The 24,836-nt window shown below is 53.4% G+C and overlaps 1 long non-coding RNA gene across 1 annotated transcript in view; it reads left to right on the forward strand.

The window, feature by feature from the left end:
* LOC142256606 (uncharacterized) overlaps window positions 1-24,836 on the forward strand; it is a 91,599-nt gene that overhangs the window by 20,991 nt on the left and 45,772 nt on the right. The window contains exons 2-3 of the long non-coding RNA XR_012727546.1: window positions 12,829-12,927; window positions 22,078-22,171. This is a non-coding gene — a long non-coding RNA (uncharacterized LOC142256606). The remainder of the gene's footprint in view (window positions 1-12,828; window positions 12,928-22,077; window positions 22,172-24,836) is intronic.

Consider the following 24,836-nt stretch of genomic DNA (forward strand, 5'->3'; position numbering starts at 1 on the left):
GGGATAGGGCCTTCCATACAAGCAGCCCACTAAAATCCCAAGCTTGAGCCCTGAGAGCAGGCTCCCACACTTGGCCATGGTGGGAGCGGGGCCCAGCAAGTTCCAGACTACTGGGCCACTACGGTGAATTTAAACTTTGTGCCGGGGGGCAGGTCACGGATCACCGAGCGGCGCTGCAGGGGACGGGACCCGGACGAGCTCCCCTTTGAGAGGCAGCGGCAACTAGAGACTTGGTTTACCTGGTTCTCAGTGTCTGCTTATTGGCTGAGTGAGTGAGTACCTGAGTGATTTCCCCTTCACGGCACATTAACCAGAGTCCCGGGGCTTACCCCTACCCATGGAGGGCAACGACACCTTGCTGCCCCACTCCATCACCTCGGATACTCCCAATAGCAGTGGCGGTACTCCCAATTACCGCACACCACGGGTGGCATCACGAACTATAACTCCCCTGTAAACATCCCCCTTTTACTTTAGAGTGTGGCCCCTAGGCCCCCGGGTCCGGAGACCCTCGAGACACGAGCAAACACTCATCAGCACTCCAAGTAGTCCTGTAATAATAATCTACTGCTGATTATTCAGTGATTTTAACAAAATTACCCTAAGCAGCCCAGTAAGTGACACATCGCTGGAATCAGGATCTCTGCCCCTACAATATGCTGCTCTTAAGCCCGCTACACACGCTTCAATATATCTCACAATCCGTCGTTGGGGTCAAGTTGTAAGTGACGCACATCCGGCATCGTTTGTGAGGTATCTGCGTGTGACAGCTACATGCGATCAGGATTGAACGCAAAACCGTTGATCGCAAACACAATTGAGCGTTTTGTTGCACGAACCTAGTCAATTGTAACGTGTGACATCCCTCATACGATTTTGTTGTGTGATGCTATGTGCGCAGGTGTGCGCTCTGCACCGCAGCTTAAAAAAGGTCTGCTTCAGAGCGCAGCTGAAAAGCTGCGTTCTGAAGCGCCTCACAATGTCTGCCATGCACTAATCTCTGTCAGTCCGTCACTATCTCTGTCCCTCACTCTCAGTCCATGTCAGTCTATCCCCCTCTCTCATATACTCACCGATCCCCGATCCCTGGCGCTGCACGGCATTCACACTGCTCCGGCGGCTTTTACTGTTTTGAAAAAGCCGGCCGCCCATTAAACAATTTCGTATTCCCTGCTTTCCCCGCCCACCAGCGCCTATGATTGGTTACAGTGGATGCAGCGGTGGCCGCGGGTAACCTCAGTGACAGCAGCTGATCGCGCGGCTGTGTTCATTTGCTGTGTGGAGGTGACCGGAGCGGCTGTGTGGGCTGCAGCTTCGGTCACCTCCATGCAGCAGCGCTGGATGCGACGCTGGATCATACTGGATTACGCCGGACAAGGAGGGCTTTTTGGGGCTGATTAAAGTGGTGAACCAGGGAATGTGTGTGTTTTTATTTCTAATAAAGGATTTTTTTCTGGTGTGTGTGTTTATTTACTGTAATTTACAGATTAATCATGGAGGGTGTCTCATAGACGCCTGACATGATTAATCTAGGACTTATTGGCAGCTATGGGCTGCCAATAACTCCTTATTACCCCGATTTGCCAACGCACCAGGGTAAATCGGGAAGAGCCGGGTACAGCCCCAGAACTGTCGCATCTAATGTATGCGGCAATTCTGGGCGACTGTTGGCTGATATTGTTAGGGTGGGGGGCTCCCCATAACGTGGAGCTCCCCATCCTGAGAATACCAGCCTTCAGCCGTATGGCTTTATCTGGCTGGTTTTAAAATTGGGGGGAACCGCACGCCGTTTTTTTTAATTATTTAATTATTTATTTCACTACACAGTATAGACACGCCCACCGGCTGCTGTGATTGGGTGCAGTGTGACACCTGTCACTCAGAGTGGGGGAGTGTCTCACTGTAACCAATCATAGGCGCTGGTGGGCGGGGAAAGCAGGGAATACGAAATTGTTTAATGGGCGGCCGGCTTTTTCAAAACAGTAAAAGCCGCCGGAGCAGTGTGACTGCCGTGCAGCGCCGGGGATCGGGGATTGGTGAGTATATGAGAGAGGGCTGCTAACTTCAGTTACTGAGGAGATTAGCGGTCACCGGTGAGTCTTCACTGGTGACCGCTAATCAGGACGCGACACAGACAGAGCCGCAGCATCACAATGAAGTCGGGTGAAGTTCACCCGAGTTCATTCTGACAGTGCGGCTCTGTCTGTGTCTGCTGTTATCTGCCATTCAGCTCTGCTACATGGCTGTCTGTGTCTGCTGTTAGCGGCCATGTAGCAGAGCTGAATGGCAGATGACATAGTAAAAACGCATCCCTACACATTACACACGCTTGGCAAGTCAATAAATAAAAAAAAAAAAGGTGCTCAATGCATACGTCACAGAACACATGATCTAAAGGATCGCACACAAAATTGACCAATTTAACATAGACTACTAACGCACGTGTGACAGCAAATGAACGACCAACGTGAAATCTCATAGATCCCGTATGCAACCTGGGCGTGTCACATCGCAAATGCGATTGTACAACTAATTCCAACGTGTAAAGTGGGCTTTAGATTAGGTGGCAAAAACCTAGTGACAGGTTCCCTTTAAGAAGGCTTATCAACTAATGTTTGTCTTCACTATTCATAAATAAGCTTTAATGATAGTATGGACTTATATTTGTAAAGAACATTAAAGGAATGACGAGATAGGTATGATTCAATAGCATTTATGAAATACATAATGGCCGACAATAATTGATGTCACCTAACATCTGTTTTGTATGTAGAAGATCATGATGATGATTATGTTGACTTTCTTCCTTCAAGATGACATTAGACGGAGTTCTGATTTTAGGGGTAGATTCTTTTTAATGCCACTGGCTTTACCAAACACTTAATCACATGTTTGTATTTTATTTGAGTTATATAATAAGGTTACAATATATTAATGTACCGCTTTAAACCTCTGGACCTTGGATAATTATCTTTAGGCCATGCAACCTTCTAAACTCTGTAATGCCGAACAGACTTTTACTGATGAACTTCATGACCAGATTCCCTCCCGGAGAGGAGGAACATCCTAGAGGCATCTGAGTCAAACTCAATGTCGGAGACTTTCTTTGCAGTCATTGTCTTTCTTCGGACTTGGCCAAGCAGGTATATTCCTTAAGTCCAAAATAAACACTTGCTTGGCTTCCCTGTTTCTTTCTGAAAAAAGGATCCCTCTATAAAAACTCACCACTCCGCTAGCTATCATGCCCTCTATCGCCTTTTTGCAAAACGTAATCCACCAAATGCTTTCATGGTAACCTTATACATCGGCAGGTCCCGATAACATCTTCAGGCCCCCGTGACAGTCAGGAACTCGCAAGCATGGAGTTAATAATACAGAGTTTCAGAAAAAACCAAGCTGGCAGAAGGAGAGGAGGAATTGAATAAAAGAGGCCGGTGTGGCTGTAATTGGGACCATCTGAGCTTCCTTAGAGAAGGATTAGGGGAAAGAGACAGGCCTCGCCCGCGAAGATTAGTTTCAATTAGATGGGCTGGAGGCAAAAGTCAGGACTTGGTGAAAGATTAAAACAAGGAGGTAGAAAATGTTCCAATAGTCTTGCTTTGGGCTTAGTGCTGTGTATCTGTAGAAAGCAAACGAATTCAAGGCAACCGTCTCCATGGAAGTTAGGAAGAAGTTACAATACTAAATTCATTATATATGCTGATGACTTTCTTTCAGCAAAGTATACACCAGAACTTTAGATAAGGATCCAGCCAATTTTCATTGCATTCAGATGATCCCCCCGCAGCTATTGCAAAATAAAAGTCTCATTGAGCGGTTTATGTCACAACGCGAGCGAGCGATAAGGCTACTACATTTACTTCACCTCATGTGTCCCCTCCGCTAGGAAAACAGCAAAGAAAATTATACAAGACGATGAGAATTAACTACGCCTAACAACACAGAGAAAGCTAAAAGTCTATAGAAGGGAAAGAATTATTTCAGTTTTATGGTGTTTTATTTTTTATACCATTATTTACTAAGGAATGAGACAATTCCATCCTAGAGTGATATCATGGATCAGGCCAAATTGAATCTTGTGTAATGTGCCGCCCTCGTGGCAGCAGCCGGCGCTGCCCAGATCCGGGCCTTCTGGGATGGTGGCTCGAGGATCTCCGGAACCGGGGGGCTTGCAGACACGCCGAATAAAAAGGGGGGACGTAGATGTATGGGCTAGGCCGTAGTAAGTTCGTGACGCCACCCACAGTGTGTGGTGAGGTGGGACACCACGGCTGCTGTTGTGGGGCACCCGTCGAGATGTTGTGGCAGCTAGTTGTTAACCCCTCCGTGGGTAGGGATGGTTGCCCCGGCACCCGGTGCCTCCGTGCAGGGTATAGCGACCACAGGGAGTGTTTGTTTACTCACAGTTAATAAAAAACACAAGTCTCTGGTAAACCAAGGTGCTGATGGCCGGTTCCGCGGCCGGTTGCATTCGGGTCCCCCACCCGGCTGGTGGTCTCTATCCTTTTACTCTGCACTGTTTGTGTAAGGAGGACTTCCTAGTCTGAAACTCAGGAGTCCGCTCCCGGCTGGATGTGGCCTAAGGAGCCGTGCCCGCAGACGCTGTCCCGTGGGATCTATGGGCCCTGGCGGGGATCTCCTATTCCTATCAGTGGGCTGTTGTCTTCTATGAAGTACTTTGGATGGGACAGGACCTCTAGTCCTGGCCTCAATCGGTGAATTAACCAGTCCGCTTGTTTCCGGTTCTGGCTTCAGGGTCCGAGACCCCCCTTTGTGCTACGGTTTCTGGGACGGTTCCCCGTGTCGGTACTTGCGGGCTACAACCCTGTCCCGGTCCACCTCAGTCCTGGATTTGCCAGGGCGTCACATGTAATACCTCACAAACTGAGACTTATTTAGTGCTTGCAACGTAACCCCTTCTCGATGTTTTGTGTTTTTATTTTTTCCTCCCCTTCTTCCAAGAGCTATAAATTTTTGACTTTTCTGTCCACATAGAAGTTTTGTTTTATGTACCATTTGTAACGCCCCTGTAGTATGGTCATTACAGGGTATTGTATAATATTCTTTCCCGGGCAGGAGGAGGTAAGTTTACACACACACATCAACAGGAAGGGGTTATTAAATTTTCAGCACAGGTTTGCATGACTCATCCTGTCTCCTATATGAGCAGGAAGCAGGTGGCTTCACACAGATGTGGCGCCCTGGACTAGCGAGGTTGTCACAGGTACTACAACACACACCCTCACCCTGAGACAGGCACATCAGCCAGACACAAAATTCCTTGTTGTCTCCCTCCAGGGGCTGATGTCCACACCAGGTGGGGTAGAGCCATGTGGTTGGCCCCACCCACTGAGGAGTTCACAGTCCTGGAGGCGGGAAAAAAAGTCAGAGTAGTTAGGGAAGTGCAAGTGAAAGGAGTGAAGTAGTAGTGGAGGAGTAAACTGATCGTATCCGGGTGTGTGGCCCGGGCACTAAGAGCAAGGTTGGCAGACGGTGGTGGCCGTCTGCAGTAGAGGTGAATCAACGCGGAACCGTAGGACCCCGACCAGGCTTGGAGTCGCCATTAGAGGTCAAATCTGTCAGTGACCGGAACCCCAGGGGTTTCCTAACAGCCAAGACCCGATTGAAGGCAGCCGTCCGACCAGCAAAAGGAAATACAGCTACCGCCACAGCTAGAGTTCCAAGGGCCAGAGCCTGTGGGCAAAAGGGCTCCTCCGGCACATACACATGCTGGGGAGCGGGTTACCAGTGGGAATCCATCGGGACCGAACATACACAAAGGTGCAGGGAAAGGCAGCCACCACCAACCGTCCGGGAGAAACTACAGCAGCCAGCTGCGGGACCCGTCCATCCAGCCGTTTGGTTTACCAGAGACTTTGCGTACATTTGTGGCTGAGTGAGTGCAACCGTGCCATTCGGCACCACGCTGCGCAGTCCAGGCGACCCTGTACCTTGCCAACCCTGCCTCCCCGTCACCTCACCGGGCCCCGGGACCATCAACCCCTACCCACGGAGGGGGGAAACAACATCCCAGCTGCTCCCTACCATCGCTCCCGGGATCCCCGTCACCAGCAGTGGTGGTGTCCAACCTCACCACAACCCGTGGGTGGCGTCACTGACCAAATCCCCAAACCAAACTACCCCCCCTTTCACTCACGGGCGAGGAGCGCCGCTCGAGTCCCCGGATCCGGCCCACCGCTCGAGCCACCAAGCAGCCATCGCAGCAGCGCCAGACCCAAGCGTTAGCGAGTGCAGCGCAGTGGCGTCCTTCCCTGCCCGCGACACAGACAGGTCACAATGACGACGCCCTGGTAGGGTGGGGGCCTGAGCTAGGAGTGAGCTGCAGAAAAGGCAGGAAGTCTAATCAGAACCATCTGGCATGTGCGTGGAGACAGACCTGCAGGGGTAGCTCCTGCAGGAGGAACCAACCAGACCAGGGCTGGTAACACCTGGTGCAAGGGAACGGGGACAGGTAATGGGGATCGTGGAGAATGTCCTGGTGGCGCCTGAGAAAAAGGGGGCGCTACTGGAGTAGTAAGAAAGAGAGACAGAGAGGCAGTGAGTCCCCAAGAAGCTTCATGCCACGGGGACGGCAACCAAACGCACACGACAGAGAAACTCTCAGATAACCTTACCGGACCCTGCTTCCGACCTGCCCGGGACCGACCAGTGAATAAAAAGGTACTGGAACCTGCACTCAGAGACTTTTGTGAGTAAATGCCGCTGCCCTGTGCCCCGGTGCTCCCAAGGACTGCTGACCCCGGTTCTCACCAACCTCCGGGGGCTTTCCCGCTCCACCCGTTGGGAGCGATTCCATCTTACCTGCCCGTAACACTTGCCCCGGAGAGAGACTGTGCATCAGCGGCTAAATACCACGGGTGGCGCTGTTTGCAACCCCCGTTCCCATCCTATACTGTTCCTGGGGGAGACAAGAGTTGCAGGGGGGGGTCTACGGCAGAAGGCCGGCACCCCAGTCATCACTGCAACCGGTGACGTGCTCCCCAGGAACCCTGTTACCCTCTTCCTGTTACCCCCCTTCATAACATTGGACTGTCAAAACCCCTTTTAATGAAACCCGCCGAGGTCATGGAATCCGGGTCGGGCCACTCACAGCTTGACCCCGAAACACCACTGACCCGGCGACCGTGCGAGTCCTACAAGCCCTGGCATGGGCATTTCACCATATTTTTCAGATTGTAAGACACACTTTTCCTCCCGAAAATTTGTCTTTTAAAAGTCTTATAAAACAAAATGTACGGTGCTTTTGTCTGGCACCATTCATTTTACCCCATATTGTACTAGAAAATGGAAAAAATGAGGTAAAATTGTGAAAAAAACAAACAATTTTGACATTGTTTTTTTGACATTGTTTTTACCACATTATGTGGTAAGAATGACCTCGCAGTATGATTCCCTTTATCAGTACGATTATGGCAATACCAAACTTGTATTAAAGTTTTTAATATTTAAATCACAGAAAAAAATCTGAACTATTGAAAAAAATATATATATATGTTATCCAAACGTGTTGACTTGATACCACTTATGGGTATTTTTAAAATATTTTTATTATCTATATTTTTAATGGGAGGAAAAGGGTGGTGATTTGAACTTTTATGGGTTTTTTTTCTATTTATTTTTACTCTTCCAGTAATTATTAGTCCCCTTAGGAGACTGTAACCTGCGATAATCTGATTGTGTGTGCTATATACAGCAATGCCACAGTATTGCAGTATATAGTAGAAATCATGGTCTTCCTTGAAGCCCGACCACAGGCAGGAATTCAAGGGAGCATTGTAATGACCAACATGGAGGTCTTCAACAGACCTCCAGCAGTCATAGCAACCCATCGGTGCCCCGCAATAACATCACTCGTGATTATTAGAGGGAGATTTTGGGTATAACACACAGCCATTACCTGCAATGCATGTGCAGTGTGACACAGAAAGAGTTAATTCTCCTTGGCAGCTACACAATCCCCACACAGATGTACACCAGCCAATCAGGCCCTACTCACCCACTCCCCAGGAAAAAGGGAGGGGGGCGAGAGGAGCTAAGGGAGAGAGGGAGGAGTCAGGTTTCAGTTGTGAAGTAGTGAGTGGAAAACTGACAGGGGAAGCTTGGAGCTCCCCGGTCTAGGTGGCAGTGAGGGCCACAGGCGACGGAGATCCGGTGGCGGGGATCCTGAGGCGACCGGGACAGGGTTGTAGCCTGCCGGTGCTGGGAGAGGGACCCGATCCAGAGGCCGTTCAAACGGACTAGTCCAGACAAGAAAGAGACAGACAGAGAGTGTGGAAGGAAGGGCCCCTGGCTGTACATCTGGGTGTGGGACCCGAAGACACCCACCAAAGGTGACCGGCCATTTGGCAAGTTGGTTTACAAAAGACTCTGTGTTTACTGACCCTCCACATCAATACAGCCTCATCCAGCACCAGGACAACCACCACAACTCCCAGCAGGGCCCCGGGACTACAACTCCCCTACCCGGGGAGGGGATCCCACCTTGCTGCCGTACACCATCAGTCCCGGGCACGGTCCCCAGATGCAGTGGTGGTGCCACCATCTCATCACCACAACCCACGGGTGGCATCACAGACAATCTCCCTTTACATATCCCCCTTTTTGTTGTGGAGCCTGGTATCACAGACCAGGTCACACCACCGTGATACCTCTAAAAGCGACCCCATTGGTCCGGTTCTGAGTACCCCATATCCCTGGGCGACACAGTAGCGCACTGGAAAACCAGGTAGATGCACACATAGGCCCCCCGCACAACACCCATCCCACTAAGGGTTAAATCAGTCAACCTGAAACTCTAGTCACCCCCCTCAGGGAAGGACCGGCACACCAGTGGGTGGGACCAGGCGGTAAGTGAACACCCACGTAGGGGTCTGGATATCCTGGGGCGGGAAAAAACAGTCAGATAAGTCTAGAGTCAAGTTGAGGAGTGGAGGTGAAGCTGACAGGTGCCAGGGTCGGAGCCCTTACACCTTGGCTAGGTGGCAGACAGTAGCCAGTGCCAGTAGGAGACGGGAAGATGGCTGCCAGAGATCCAAGGTGGATCGGGACAGGGTTGTAGCCCGCCGATGCCGAGGCTAGAGAACCGACCCAGAAACCGTGCACAGAGGAGGTACTTGGACCCTGAAGCCAGGACCGGCACCAACGACCTAGCTAATTAACCAATTGAGGGCAGGATTTTAGGTCCTGTCCCAACCTAAGTCCCGAAAAGTAGACAACCACCCACAGAGAGGGATAGGGCAACCACCAGGGCCCGTAGATTCCATGGGTCAGCGTCAGATGGGCACGGCTCCCAACCAAAGGGCCGAGAGTGGATTCCCCGCGTTACACACCGGGAAGTCCATCTTTGAGCAACACGAAGTGCAGAGGAGAAAGGCATTGACTACTAGCCCGGGTGTGGGACCTGATACACCCGTCTGCGGCAGCCGGCCACCATCACCTTGGTTTACCATAGGACTTGTGTGCTTTATTCGACCGTGAGTAACACCCCCGGCCTGACCGGGTGTGCCAGCCCCTACAATCACCATCCTCAGCATAGAGATACTGGGCCCCGGGACATCTGTGGCACCCTGGACTAGCCAGGTCCTCACAGGTAACACACGCACACCCCCACCCCCACTAGACAGTAACATTAGCCAAACAAAAACCCTTGTTGCCTCCCTCCAGGGTCTGATGTCCACACCAGGTGGGGCGGAGCCAAGCGGTTGGCCCCACAAACTGAGGAGGTCACAGGCCTGGAGGCAGGAAAAGTGTCAGTTAGAAGTTGGAGTTGAGTCTAGGAGGTGGAAGTGAGAGGAGTGGAGTGAAGAGTGTCTGGGTTGGTGGCCCAGGCACTGACAACAAGGTTGGCAGATGGTGGCGGCTGTCTGCAGGAGTGGTGAATCGACGCTGAACCGTAGGACCAGGGACAGGTGACGGCCCGCCGGTACGACCGGGGAACGAAGTGAAGCCAGCACACACAGGCAGGGCCATCGGACCCCGACTAGGCTTGGAATCACCGTCAACAGTCAAATCCGAGTGTGACAGGAAACCCCTGGGGTTTCCTAACAGCCAAATTCCCGTTAGAAGGCAACCGCCCACACCATGAGGGTAAACAGCTACCGCCTAAGGCTAGAGACCCAAGGGTCAGCGCCTGCGAGCAAACGGGCTCCTCCGGCACCCATACACCGGGGAGCAGACTACCGTTGGCAACCCATCGTAGTCAAGACAGTACACTAAGGTGCAGGGAAAGACAGCCGCCATCACCTGTCCGGGGAGAGACACAGCAGCCGGCAGCGGGACCCGTCCATCCAGCCGTTTGGTTTACCTAGGACTTTGTGCATCTCTTGCTGAGTGAGTACGCCCGTGCCATCCGGCACCGCGCCCCTGCAACCCTGCACCTCACCAACCCTGCCTCCCCGTCACACCACCGGGCCCCGGGACCACCGACCCCTAACCACGGAGGGGGAAAGCAACATCCCAGCTGCTCCCTATCATCGCTCCCGGGATCCCCGTCACCAGCAGCGGTGGTGCCCATCTTCACCTCAACCCGTGGGTGGCGTCACGGACTAAACCCCCCAAACCAACCACCCTTTTCACTCACGGGCGAGGAGCACCGCTCGAGTCCCCAGATCCGGCACACCGCTTGAGCCATCTAGCAGCCGCTGCAGCAGCGCCGGACCCGAGCATTAGCGAGCGCAGCAGCAGCGTCCCCTCTGCCCGCGACAACTTGGCGTCACAAACAGGATTGAACCCATCTACTTACCAGTAGAAGTGCGCCTTGCAGTCCCCACCGGCGGCGTCCGGCCAAAAATTTTGAAGCGCCGCCATCTTTGGCGCGAAAATCTCCCGCTCAAGCGTCTTTTCCGAGCAGGAAAGGTGCAAAAGTGAAGCCCCGCCCCCAACAAGCGGAAGTGCTGAAGAGAACCAAGGGGGGGCGGGTGTGTGTCTGCCTAATGTAACCGAGGCTATAAAAGCGGGGACGCCAGGACTCTGCAAACATTTGGTTCCTGGAAGCCTGCCAGCAAGCATGTCCATCCCGTCCGGTGATGCCAAAATTCCCGAGCCCACGCCAGGAACGGCGGCGTGGGTGGAAGCCCGGACCGCACAGATGGGCTGCCGCCTTCAAACCCAGGTCCGGTTTTTGATGAAGCGCTGGGTGGCCGAGATGGAGGAGGTGGCGGCGGCCGTGTGGAGATGCGAGGTGGAGGCAGTGTTGGAGGAGCGGGTAAGCGACCCACGCCCCTGTGTCTGAGAAGGACCGGCCGCTGCGGCTGAGGGGCCCGGCCTGCGCCCGCTCACCCTCCTGCCTCCCCCGCCATCCGTGCCGGTTGCTGTTGCCCCTCCGCTCGGTCCGCTACCCCCAACACTGGTAGCAGAATCCAACCCGTCCGCCCTAGAGGACCGGCCTGGGGGCGTTGTCCGGGAACGGCCTGTATCCCTTCCGCTACCATGGAAGACTCTGCGAGAGGTGCCCGTCTGCGACATGGAGCCGTCGGCCACGGAAGTGGCCACGCCCAAGACCGTCCCGGGTCCCGCAGTCCGCCCGGCCATGGAAGAACCAGCCGCTGCAGGCCCGAAGGCCCAATCGGTGAGGCTAGCTGTCCCCGAGTCCCACGCCTCGGCTGAGGCTGCGCCGGGCCGCCACTGCAAAGCCGCAGTACAGGCCGCGTCACCACAGGACCCCCACGAGAGAGTACCGGTCGTGGCTGGTGTGGGTGCGGTCCAGCGGGGCCCGACCTGGGCGAAGGGGTCTGCCAACGCCCCATATTAGGACAGGGAACCAAACCAGCTGGGCCGAGAGATCGCCGCCAGGGAGCAGCAGAGGGCCGAAGTAATGGCGCGAGTAATTAACGAAAAGGATGCACTCCGCCATGCCACCTTTCAGGTGCGGGGCCCGGTGTACGAGGGCCAAGTCCGGCAGTTTCACACGCGACCGGGGTTCAGTTTCATCTATGAGCCGGGCCTGGAGGCCAAAGTGTTTGTGGCCCGCCGCGATGACAACTCACACCTTCCCAGGGGCCACCCAGGTCGCGATCTATTGCCTGGCGACCTGGTAACTTACACCCGCCACTGCGGGGAGAGGGGCTGGTTCGCCCTAGATGTTAAGCAAAGGGTGAGCCGCAGTGTGCAGATGCGGCCCCAGCCCCCTCCTCCACTGTGCCGTCCGGATATCGAGCTGAAGGAGGTCCTGGACGAGTGCGACCTCAAGTAGTGGCAACGGTCCTCCGTTGAAACCAGTTGTCCCCGTTGGGACCCTCAGCAGTTTAAATGAGTGCTAACAATCATCCGAAAGATCATTTGATTATCTGTGTGATCATCCCGGCCGTTGCCGGCAAGTTGTCCCCGGAGGGACTCTGTGTGTTTTTACCACCCACATGAGAAACTGCTCATGAACATGGCCAAGAACTTGCAGGCCACCCAAGAACTTGTGGGCTTGTAAATAGTATTGTGGGATGGGAACCGTTGCCGCTTCCGGAGAGGCAGATTGGAGGAAGGGCCCGCAGCAGAGGAGGCTGGGGCCCGGCCACCACCAGGATCGGTGGCCATCCTCCGGGGGTCAGGGGTCCCCCTTGGACGTGGGGTCCCCTGAAGTGACAGTTAGGTGCGAGTTACCGTACCCGTTCCCGCTCGGGCAGCCTGAACCTGGACTGGGGTCAAGGGGTGCTGCCCACTTCTTAGGGGCAGCATCAGGGCTAGGTTGCTTGGGTGGGAGAGCAGAAGACATCCTTCCGTCCGTCAGTATTAAAAATGTTTTTATGTGTAACGTTCAAGTGACCTGACAAAAATGCTTATGTTTGATATGTTCACATGTTAATTTATATTTTACAGTTTTGAAAAAATAAAACCGGTGATGGATGGGAAGCCCGCAGACGGTCTGCATTTCACCAAGGGGGAATGTGGCACCCTGGACTAGAAAGGTCATCACAGGTAACACACACACACACCCCCACCCTCACTAGACAGTAACATTAGCCAAACAAAAACCCTTGTTGCCTCCCTCCAGGGTCTGATGTCCACACCAGGTGGCCCCACCCACCGAGGAGTTCACAGGCCTGGAGGCGGGAAAAGTGTCAGTTAGAAGTTGGAGTTTAGTCTAGGAGGTGGAAGTGAGAGGAGTGGAGTGAAGAGTGTCTGGGTTGGTGGCCCAGGCACTGACAACAAGGTTGGCAGACGGTGGTGGCTGTCTGCAGGAGTGGTGAATCGACGCGGAACCGTAGGACCGGGGACGGGTGACGGCCCGCCGGTACTGACCGGGGAGCGAAGTGAAGCCAGCACACACAGGCAGGGCCATTGGACCCCGACTAGGCTTGGAGTCGCCGTCAACAGTCAAATCCGAGTGTGACAGGAACCCCAGGGGTTTCCTAACAGCCAAATTCCCGTTAGAAGGCAACCGCCCACACCGTGAGGGTAAACAGCTACCGCCTAAGGCTAGAGACCCAAGGGCCAGCGCCTGCGGGCAAACGGGCTCCTCCGGCACCCATACACCGGGGAGCGGACTACCATTAGGAACCTATCGTAGTCAAGACAGTACACTAAGGTGCAGGGAAAGACAGCCGTCATCACCTTCAATATATCTTACAATGTGTCGGCGGGGTCCCGTCGTAAGTGACGCACATCCGGCATCGCAAGGTAGATTGCAGTGTGTGACAGGTACGTGCGATTGCGATTGAACGGTAAAACGTTCATCGCACACACGTCGTTCATTCCTCATGGATTGAACGTCAGATTGTTCATCGTATCCGGCGTAGCACACATCGCAGTGTGTGACACCCCGGGAATGATGAACAGATCTTACTTGCGTCCTGCGGCTCCCGGCCGGTAATGCGGAAGGAAGGAGGTGGGCGGGATGTTTACGTCCCGCTCAGCTCCGCCCCTCTGCATCTATTGGCCGGCTGCCGCATGACGTCGATGTGACGCCGAACGTCCCTCCCACTCCAGGAAGTGGGCGTTCGCCGCCCACATCGAGGTCGTATGGAAGGTAAGTATGTGTGACTGAGGTTAATCATTTGTGCAGCACGTTCAACAAATTGAACGTGCCGCACATACGATGGGGGCGTTGCAAATCGCATTCGATATCGTATGCGAAATTGCAACGTGTAAAGCTGGCTTTAGTCGTCATCCATGCCTGGCCGCAGCTTATCTCTAGGGAAACAAAGCTATCGAACATGCCTTATATTACTATGTCTCCTGACAATTAGTTGACCGTCTCTTTTCTGATGAAATGTTAAGCAGTCAGTGCCGGGGCGGGGTGGCGACTGTAGCTCACTATATATGATGAGCGGTGACTGAGGCTCGTCTGGCCACTTCTCTATGACTGAAAGCTGGAAGCTGCTGGGAGGAATAACGTTCATTTCCTCCCGGCAGCGGCCTTACAGCATCAGACTGCTCTTAACCTGCAGATTAACACCATATTTGCAGGTTAATAGCATTATTAGACATGACATGTTCCCTTTAAGTAAACGTTTATATTCCATGTTGTGATGGCTCCTGGCAAAGAGAACTTTATGATATCTCTAGTCAATATTTCAGTGTGTTAAAAGCTTGATGGTCACTAAAGAGTAATCAATAGTTGAACAAGTAGCCAGGTAAAAAAAATATATAAGGAGTAGGGATCCCACTTTAAGAACATGACTTTACACCTTTAAGAAGGGAAAGATGGTAATGATATGGTCACAAATGCAAGAAAAAAATAGCACTGTGGATAAAGGTGAGGTGCTGTGTAGTACTGAGAGAGCGGATGTTGGAAGGTTAGAGAGAGGAAGTATGGCACATAAAAGAGCAAAGTGTGACCACATTAGGGGTTGCTTAGCCGTGTCCCTGTAAGTGGTCTGCATACCCTGCTGGGGCGAGCATCGGGAGCCAACTGCTGCAGTGCGGAAACGTCACTGTAGTGTGCTAGCCATGATATAGAAAATAGCATTTCAGCTCACCATATATTGAACTCCAATAGTGCATGATGTGCACCTGCGCTTCTTACACATATTTTTCAGTGTTATACAATAAAGACACAAGCTGCAATTCTAAGGGGTACTTTGCACGTTGCGAAATTGCTACTGCGATATCGTCGGGGTCAAATCGAAAGTGACGCACATCTGGCGTCTGTAACGACATCGCAACATGTAAAGCCTAGATGCGCCGATAAATGATCGCAAAAGCGTCGTAAATCGTCGATCTGTGTAGCGTCGGTCATTTTCATAATGTCGCACCAATAGGAGATACGATGTTGTTCCTCGTTCCTGCGGCAGCACACATCGCTGTGTGTGACTTCGCAGGAGCGAGGAACTTCTCCTTACCTGCCTCCGCCGGCTATGCGGAAGGAGGTGGCGGGATGTTTACATCCCGCTCATCTTCGCCCCTCCGCTTCTATTGGCCGCCTGCCGTGTGATGTCGCTGTGACGCCGCACCACCCGCCCCCTTAGGGAGGAGTTGTGAAGCCCCACAGGTGTTGTGTCGGTGCATTACCTTCAGGGACTCCACTCAGCTGGATCCTGGTCACAGGTAGGAGATTTTCTTCTTGTCGTGACGCCACTCTCAGTATTGCGGTCAGTGGGGACCGCCACTGCAGGTTGAGGGTCGCCTGGGGCTGATGGTATGTGCAGTTAGTTGGAATAGCCTCCTGAGAGTGAGGCAAGCCCCAGGGCCCGATGTAGGTGCGTAGTACCACAAGGCGCAGAATAACTCCACACAGGCAGAATGTCTTTCAGGGTTTTTACTCACTTCAGGTGGCAGGGTGAGTAACCCGGGCGTAGCTGGGATGAACCAGGCGGGAACCAGGTGTCCTTCAGGCTGACTTTATGAGGGTGACTACCAACTCGCCTTCCTTAGCCCTTGGTGGTTTGGGGTGACCCCGACTTTGAGTCCCTATGGGGGTCACCCAGGGAAGATGCTGCAGCCTCTCTCCCCTTCGTTCGCCGTGTGCTTGTTGCCTGGGCCAGATCACTCCAGCTTCTTGCCTCCTGTGAGCTATGGGCCCTAACTGTGGCTACGTGGCTGCGGCTTTTGTGGTGTTGTGGCGTGGGCTTTGAGAGCCCCACACCGGCAGGTTTAGCAAAAGAAAGCTGGATCTATCTCCGCTTCGGGATCTGCCGCCCGTTTGGGCCTGGTACTCTCTAGCAGTCTCCTTACTTCCCACTCCGTTGCTCTCTCTCTAGCTGAAGATGGATTTCGGGTAGCACTCCTAGTTGACCGTTCTCCCCCGTCAGTAGCCACTGCGCGGGCGCTGTTAGACAGCAACAGCCCCACAGGTCTGCTCCTCACTGAGCCCTATGGAGTTCTGCTCTAACTGACTCACTGCCCCTCCTCTCCTGTTCTTGCCTACGCCACCTAGCAACCAGACTCTCTTACCACACCCCTTGAGAGGAGATGGAGGCTTTTGGCCCCCTCCACTATTCCAGTGAAGGTCAAGGCTTTTCCCCCTCCTGGGATCCCCAGGGGTCCTCTCATGGGTACATGTGTGAGAGCTGATTACTATGCGCCTGTGTACCACACCCCGGTCAGCCTTCTGGATTACCTGTATTGTACTGTCCCCAGCATGGGTGCAGTACTCAGTGGTGCCTGACCAGGTCAGGGGCGCCACATTCCCCCTTAGTTATCACCAGCACGTCCTCGGGCTGCAAGACAACATTTTAAAATGCATAAAACATTAAAACATGTAAAACATTTTAAAAGCACCAGGTACCATACATCACCACCCTCCACCCACAAGTCCGTTAACCCACCCCAAAACCCTTTCACGTTGGCCGCGGCTTCAGCCACTTCTGGCAGGATGTAGAGGTGGCTTACATGGGCTGGTGGTTTCAGGGTATACCTGGCCTGGTGGATCCGCGCCTTCAGCCTCTTCTGGCAGGATGCAGAGGCGGCCTCCACAGTTGGTGCTGACCAGGTACCCTCTTTGTGGTGGAGAGCCAGGCCCCATAAACAGGCATGCTCTCTGGTTGCAGGTGAGCCAAGGCCCTATATACGGACGGGCTCCTCCTGGTTGCAGACGAGCCAAGCCCCTAAACAGGCTGACTCTGGTGGTGGTGGTGCCCTTTTGGTGTAACTATTTACACTGCGAGAGTTTGTGGCTATAGCCAGTTCATAGCCTTAAGGTTTATGGTTTTCTCACAATAGTTTTTGTGGGCACATGCTTAAACGTAAACGTTGCAAAACAAACTTTCCAAACTGGTCAAAACTTGCTGTACTTTACTTAACTTATGCAGACTCCTCTTCACCAGGGCTTGGGCCTGTAGGGCTGCGGCACCTGTTGGTTTCTTGACCTTTTTCGTCGTCTGAGGTAGTCTCATCTGTAGGTTCCTTGTCTTTTCTTTCTTGATCTTCATCTGTTTCCTTTGCTGCATCTGTTTCTTTATCTCTGTCTTTTCTTTCTTCTTTGGGACATGGTGCTACATCTAGCGCATACCAGCCTCTTTCGCCTCGATGCATAGTAAACTGTACTGAATCCCCCATCTTTAGGTTTCTGCCCGGGTGTCCTCTAGGCAGATGAGCGCTCACATCTCTTCGGTTGACAAATATCCCTTCCTTCACACCAGGTGCTACAATGAATCCATATCCACTTTTCAAATTGAAATCCTCCACTACTCCTCTGCAAAGGGGTCCTCTGACCTGGGCTTTGGCTCTTCTCAGGGACCGTTTTTCTTGTAGGTCTCTGGCTGTGACTTCTCTCTGCTCTGGAGACTGTGGTGCAGGGGACAGTGTTGTTCTGTTGCGACGCCTGGTCTTGCGGGCTGGGTTCTGCTGGGCTGTTACCTCAATGCCTGCAGGGCCCCAGGTGAGGTTTCTGGGCTGGTCTTCATCAGCAGACGGTGTCAAGTCCTCCTCATCCCAACGGGAATAGGGTAACATCTCCGGCTCTGAGTATTGCTCCACTGCCGGTGGCTCCGGAGTCAGCTCCTCAGCTTCCTGGCCCCCTCTCCCCCTTAGTTCTTCTTGGCACTCCTTTGGTGGCAGTGCTGGGAATGGGCTTTCTTCAGCAGGCCCAGGCGGGGGACTCTTTGGCGTGGTTGCTGCAGGGGTTGCTGGAATCCTCTTGGGGGTATGCGGAGGGAGCATGTACCGGTCCACCAACCATTGTGGAAACTTGGCCTCCATGTCAGCCTTCAGCCGCCAGTATTCGGGGTCCTCCCCCAGCGTGGGCTTTCCAGCAGGGACCTCTTTGGACTGGGGAGCGGTGTCTGCTCTGGCCTTGCGGGCCGGGGTAAATGGTGATGCAATCTCTTTGCGGGCCGCGCCCTGTATGGCAGCGGCCTGGTCTTGGCGGGCCGCGCCCGGCATGGCGGCGGCCTGGTCTTGGCGGGCCGCGCCCTGTTTGGCGGCGGCCTGGTCTTGGCGGGCCGCGCCCTGTTTGGCGGCGGCCTGGTCTTGGCGGGCCGCGCCCTGTATGGCGGCGGCCTGGATCGGCGTCGCAGCTGTGATGGGATCTGTGCAGGCTGGGCTGGGCGTCGCTGCAGGGACCGGGTCTTGGTGGGCCGAGCAGGGCATCGCTGCGGCGGCCGAGGCTTGGCGGGCCGAGCAGGGCATCGCTGCGGCGGCCGGGGCTTGGCGGGCCGAGCAGGGCATCGCTGCGGCGGCCGGGGCTTGGCGGGCCGAGCAGGGCATCGCTGCGGCGGCCGGGGCTTGGCGGGCCGAGCAGGGCATCGCTGCGGCGGCCTGGGCTTGGCGGGCCGCACCTGGCGTGGCTGCGGCCTGGCTCAGCGTCGCCGCGCCGGGCGCCTCTTCAGGGACCGCGAGCGTGGCAGCAGGGGTCGGGGCATCCGGGCCGGCAGGGGTAATACTGGACTCACCCATCGGTGGCAGCATCGGGGTCTGAGTCGTCGCCGTCCGGTCTGGCACTCGTCGTGCGGTTCCCCTCTCATAGGCCTGAACCGCGGCAGCCATCTCCAGAAGTTCCATACGTTCTTCTCGGATCTGCTCCACGACCCGGGTCTCCAGTCGGTCGCAGAACTGGGCCAGCTCTCGATACCACCAGGCAGCGGAGCCCGGTTCTGGGTTTCTGCGGTCAGACGCCATTTCTTCTGCGCCGTCTTCTGCACGACTCTCCAGCTGTGGACTCGCCGTTGCCTCTAATAGCAAGCTGTTCAGTTTCTGCTCTGCCTCTTTCAGCAGCTCCTCTCCCAGCAGCAGGCTTGTGGCTCCCTTTCTGTCCCGACGTCTCTGGACGCTTCCACTCTCATAGCTGGCAAGGTCAGAACTCTGCAGGGGATCTCTGGGTAGCCACACCTCTTCGTGGGCGGTAACTTCTCCCAGCGCGGGCTGCTGTTGTTCTTCAGCGCGCTTTTCATGGTGGCAATATGGCGGCGCTTCCAATTTTTCAAGCGGACCGCCCAGGCACATGGTCACCTGTCTGAACAGGTCTAGTCCTTATCCTGTTCGTGACGCCAGATGTGAAGCCCCACAGGTGTTGTGTCGGTGCATTACCTTCAGGGACTCCACTCAGCTGGATCCTGGTCACAGGTAGGAGATCTTCTTCTTGTCGTGACGCCACTCTCAGTATTGCGGTCAGTGGGGACCGCCACTGCAGGTTGAGGGTCGCCTGGGGCTGATGGTATGTGCAGTTAGTTGGAATAGCCTCCTGAGAGTGAGGCAAGCCCCAGGGCCCGATGTAGGTGCGTAGTACCACAAGGCGCAGAATAACTCCACACAGGCAGAATGTCTTTCAGGGTTTTTACTCACTTCAGGTGGCAGGGTGAGTAACCCGGGCGTAGCTGGGATGAACCAGGCGGGAACCAGGTGTCCTTCAGGCTGACTTTATGAGGGTGACTACCAACTCGCCTTCCTTAGCCCTTGGTGGTTTGGGGTGACCCCGACTTTGAGTCCCTATGGGGGTCACCCAGGGAAGATGCTGCAGCCTCTCTCCCCTTCGTTCGCCGTGTGCTTGTTGCCTGGGCCAGATCACTCCAGCTTCTTGCCTCCTGTGAGCTATGGGCCCTAACTGTGGCTACGTGGCTGCGGCTTTTGTGGTGTTGTGGCATGGGCTTTGAGAGCCCCACACCGGCAGGTTTAGCAAAAGAAAGCTGGATCTATCTCCGCTTCGGGATCTGCCGCCCGTTTGGGCCTGGTACTCTCTAGCAGTCTCCTTACTTCCCACTCCGTTGCTCTCTCTCTAGCTGAAGATGGATTTCGGGTAGCACTCCTAGTTGACCGTTCTCCCCCGTCAGTAGCCACTGCGCGGGCGCTGTTAGACAGCAACAGCCCCACAGGTCTGCTCCTCACTGAGCCCTATGGAGTTCTGCTCTAACTGACTCACTGCCCCTCCTCTCCTGTTCTTGCCTACGCCACCTAGCAACCAGACTCTCTTACCACACCCCTTGAGAGGAGATGGAGGCTTTTGGCCCCCTCCACTATTCCAGTGAAGGTCAAGGCTTTTCCCCCTCCTGGGATCCCCAGGGGTCCTCTCATGGGTACATGTGTGAGAGCTGATTACTATGCGCCTGTGTACCACACCCCGGTCAGCCTTCTGGATTACCTGTATTGTACTGTCCCCAGCATGGGTGCAGTACTCAGTGGTGCCTGACCAGGTCAGGGGCGCCACAGAGTCGGGTCGCCGGCTAGAGCGACGTCGCAGGGCAGGTAAGTCCGTGTGAAGCTGCCGTAGCAATAATGTTCGCTACGGCAGCTATCACAAGATATCGCATGTGCGACGGGGGCGGGGACTATCGCGCTTGGCATCACTAGCATCGGCTATCAATGTCGCAGCATGCAAAGTACCCCTAAGAGTAATCTGGTGATAATACTCAGCATGAAGTTCAGCTCATTATATATTAGTTATCTTTGAGTATTTCCAATATCTCAAAGCAGTTTTATGCACTCACATTCTCGTTTCATTGCCTTCATGAGTTAAAACTAATACAGATAATAAAGGAGTTTAGTAAAGTTGAGAACATTTTTTTTCTTATTTAAATGGACATACCCCTGGCAGAAAAAAACCCACATTTTTGTAATTGTTTAATTAAAAATGTTGCCCCATTTGCCTTCTATAGCCTTAATGTATCAGTCACCCCGCTGTGACCGTCTGACAGGGAGTGTCCAACTTTAGCTGTCAAATGTAGAGAAAGTCGGTGAATTACGACAGCCCCTTGTAGCCATTTAGATCACGTTGTTAGAAACAGAAGCTTAAAGGGAACCTGTAAGGTCCCATATGCGTTCAGAAGACTCTGACCATGCGTAGAGCACGTCTGAAGATGACAAGCAAGCACCCGGATATGAAGACTGTGGGAATGGCAAGTGCGCACGCACGGGATCTCAAGGGGCTGACGGTGACATCGCTCATGTAAAACCATGGTATTATGCCCACAGGGGCGTGATACCACGAAAAGTATGAAAATGCCCACGGGGTAATGCGACGCCCAGGAGACTAGAGCTTATCCTATTTACATAGGGAACATGTAAGTAATAAAAGGGGTTTTTTTTACATTCATAATACACATTATTACAACACAGGGATGGGTAGGAAAGGCTTATTAGACCACACATACTCCTGCTTGTAGGTCAGAATGCATATGGGACCTGACAGGTTCCCTTTAAAGGGATATTCACATCTCCAAGATACTATCCCAATATGCATGCGAGACTCGCGAGACTGCATTTGAGACTCGCGTGTATTACACGAGTCACTCGCAAGTGTGACTCCGGCCTAAAATATAATCTGCCTTTGCTCCTCATAGCAACCAATCACAGTGTAGCTTTCAGTTTTTATACTGCTGAGGTAATATTAAAGCTGTGATCTGATTGGATGCTGTGGTCAAAACCACACTCTCTGGGTTAAGAAAATCTTCTCTGCCCACAGCAGCCAATGGCAACACAGGGTCCATTCATTTTTAACCAAACTATTGACACCAAAATCATCCACCAAAGGTCACTCAAAATGTCAAAATATGGTGCAAGGAAAAGCCTATGGAGTAAGTGTTTGTAAAATAACTGTTTGGAGAGAATTTTTTTTATATTTTTACTGAGTTTAGTGTTCGAAAATGTATATAAGTCACCTCTTACTTTTCAAACTATTTTACCCTTGCAGACCTGAGTAATGTACCCCTTGTTTTTAGGGTTTTCTATAAGTGATTTCCAGTTTCTATTTTAAAGGGAACCTGTGATGTTGATGTGGGGCCCCGAGGTTCGGTGTCGGTGCAGCGGTGCATTACCTTCAGGGACTCCACGCGGCTGGATCTTGTCACAGGTAGGAAATCTTCTATTTTGATTGTCGTGACGCCACTCTCAGAATTGCGGTCAGTGGAGACCGCCACTGCAGGTTAGGGGTGCCTGGGGCTGATGGTAGGTGCAGTCAGTTGTAATAGCCTCCTGAGAGTGAGGCATGCCCCAGGGTCCCGTGTAGGTGTGTGGAACTACAAGTCGCAGAATGACTCACACGCACAAGCAGGATGTCTTTCAGGGATTTTACTCACTGATGGTGGCAGGGTGAGTAACCCGGGCGTAGCTGGGATGAACCAGGCGGGAACCAGGTGTCCTTCAGGCTGACTGATGAGGGTGGCTACCAACTCGCCTTACTTAGCCCGTTGTGTTTTGGGGTAACCCCTGCTTGAAGCCCTGCTGGGGTCGCCCAGGGAAGTTGCTGGTGCCTCTCTCCCCTTCTTTTTGGCCCGTTTGCTTGTAGCCTGGACCAGGTCACTCCGGCTGCTTGCCTCCTGTGAGCTATGGGCCCTAACTGTGGCTACGTGGCTGCGGACTCTGTGGTGTTGTCTTGGGGGTGTAAAGTGCCCCCTCATGCAGGTTTGGCAAGGGAAAGGTGAATCTATCCCTGCACTGGGACCTGCTACCCGTTTGGGCCTGGTAACTCCCTGACAGTCTCCTTACTTTCCACTCCGTTGCTCTCTCTTTAGCTGTGTGTGGATTTCGGGCAGCACTCCCAGGTGACCGTTCTCCCCCGTCGGTAGTCACTGCGCGGACGCTGTTAGACTGCAACAGCTCCAGGGTCTGCTCCTCACGTCTGCTCTCCCTGAGCTGCACACTCAACTGGCTCACTGCTCCTCCTCTCCTATTCTTGCCTACGTCACCTAGCAACCAGGCTCTCTACCACACCCCTCGAGTGGAGATGGAGGCTTCGCCCCCTCCTGGGATCCCCAGGGGTCCTCTCAAAGGTAAATGTGTGAGACCTGATCACTATGCGCCTGTGTAGTCACACCTCGGTCAGCCTTCTGGATTACCTGTTTTGTACTGTCCCCAGCATGGGTGCAGTACTCAGTGGTACCTGACCAGGTCAGGGGCGCCACATTGACACTGGTATCTCATTTGCAGCAGCAAGGTATAGAGCAGGAGAAGCTGCATTCATTATACATGAGTATTGGAAAAGATTCAGTATAACATGCATTTTATTCATTGAGATCCATGATATTTGCATGTATATGAGTCCAGTGGGCGGTCCTACTGTGATTGACAGTCTTCCCTGTATAACTGTGCATACAGAGAGCTGTCGCCCAATAACGCTACAATCACACTCTGATGAGAGCGTCAGTATAGTGGGATCCAATGCTCTCAGATGAGAAAGTTGTAGCACACTGGGGTCAAGGTTCAAACTTGACTTTTTATTATTTCTGGACAGCTTATTAAAAAAAATCATGGACAAACACATTTTTTTACTTACACCAAATTAAATCATAAAACACAAATTGGAGTTTCTGGTTCCACATTTTGCAAGAAGATTTTTATTGAAAGCTGTAATACTACTGTATGTTCTGAGGATTTCGATAGCGTAGGGCAATGACAACAGAGACGAGTTCTTGGTACAAGATGTTATATAATATGTACACACGGTAGATACACAACGGGAATAAACACAGTAAAACAAACACACAAAACACTTTTACGCAACGGAGCGAAGGGGATTCCCGGGGCCACGCACCGGATTCCCCCAGGGAGACCACCAGAGCGAACCCCTGGACAGGGACTGTCCGGCAATCAACCCCGGAAGGCCTAAATGCGCAGCAGCCGGTACACAAGGGGCAAGTGGTATAGTCCAGGAGTGTCCGTACGGGAGGATTGTCCAGAGTGGTTACGAACCGGGCAGAGTGCTGATCAAGACGGCAGACGGAGTCCGGGCACAGCTTGACGCAAACCGGGTATGGTCCAGAGTCGGTCGGTAGATTTTCAGGAGAATCCAAGGCAATCAGGAAGTAGAAACAGAAAAGCAGGAGCACACAGCAAGCAGTATACTCAGGCACTGGACTGGGCTGAGAGGCGGCCTTTTAAGCAGCTGGACAGGAAGTAGGGCAACAGAACCTTAAACTCCATGTTAACTGAGGGCAAGCTCATTCAAAAGAGAACTGGAAAACCTGGAAACCTGACATTACTCCCCCCCCAGAAACGGCCTCAGGACGGGTCAGGGCCCGGCTTGTCCGGGTACCGTCGATGAAACTGAGCGATCTTCCGTGGTGCTCGAATGTTACCCACCGGTTCCCAGGAATCGTCCTCGGGGGCGTACCCCTGCCAACGTACCAGATACTGAAGCCGACGACGATGAAGCCGGGAGTCAATAATGTCCTCAACCACGAACTGCTCCTCGCCGTCGACCATCACAGGCGGAGGAGGAGGCACGACACGACCATGAAACGTATTGGGAGAGACGGATTTGAGGAGAGAAACATGAAAGACTGGGTGTACCTTTAGATGGTGCGGTAACCGCAGCCGACAGGCCACAGGGCTCACGATCCCGGTGATCTTGAACGGACCGATGAATTTTTGTCCCAGTTTCTGCGAAGGAACACCCAATCTCAGGTTCTTGGTGGACAACCATACAGAGTCCCCTACCTTATACATGGGTGCCGGTCTCCGGTGAGCGTCTGCCGACCTCTTGTAACGCTCCTGAGCTGTAGCCACAGTGTCCTTCA

This window comes from Anomaloglossus baeobatrachus, chromosome 11 (genome assembly GCF_048569485.1).
Source record: "Anomaloglossus baeobatrachus isolate aAnoBae1 chromosome 11, aAnoBae1.hap1, whole genome shotgun sequence".
In the NCBI taxonomy this organism is placed as follows: domain Eukaryota; kingdom Metazoa; phylum Chordata; class Amphibia; order Anura; family Aromobatidae; genus Anomaloglossus; species Anomaloglossus baeobatrachus.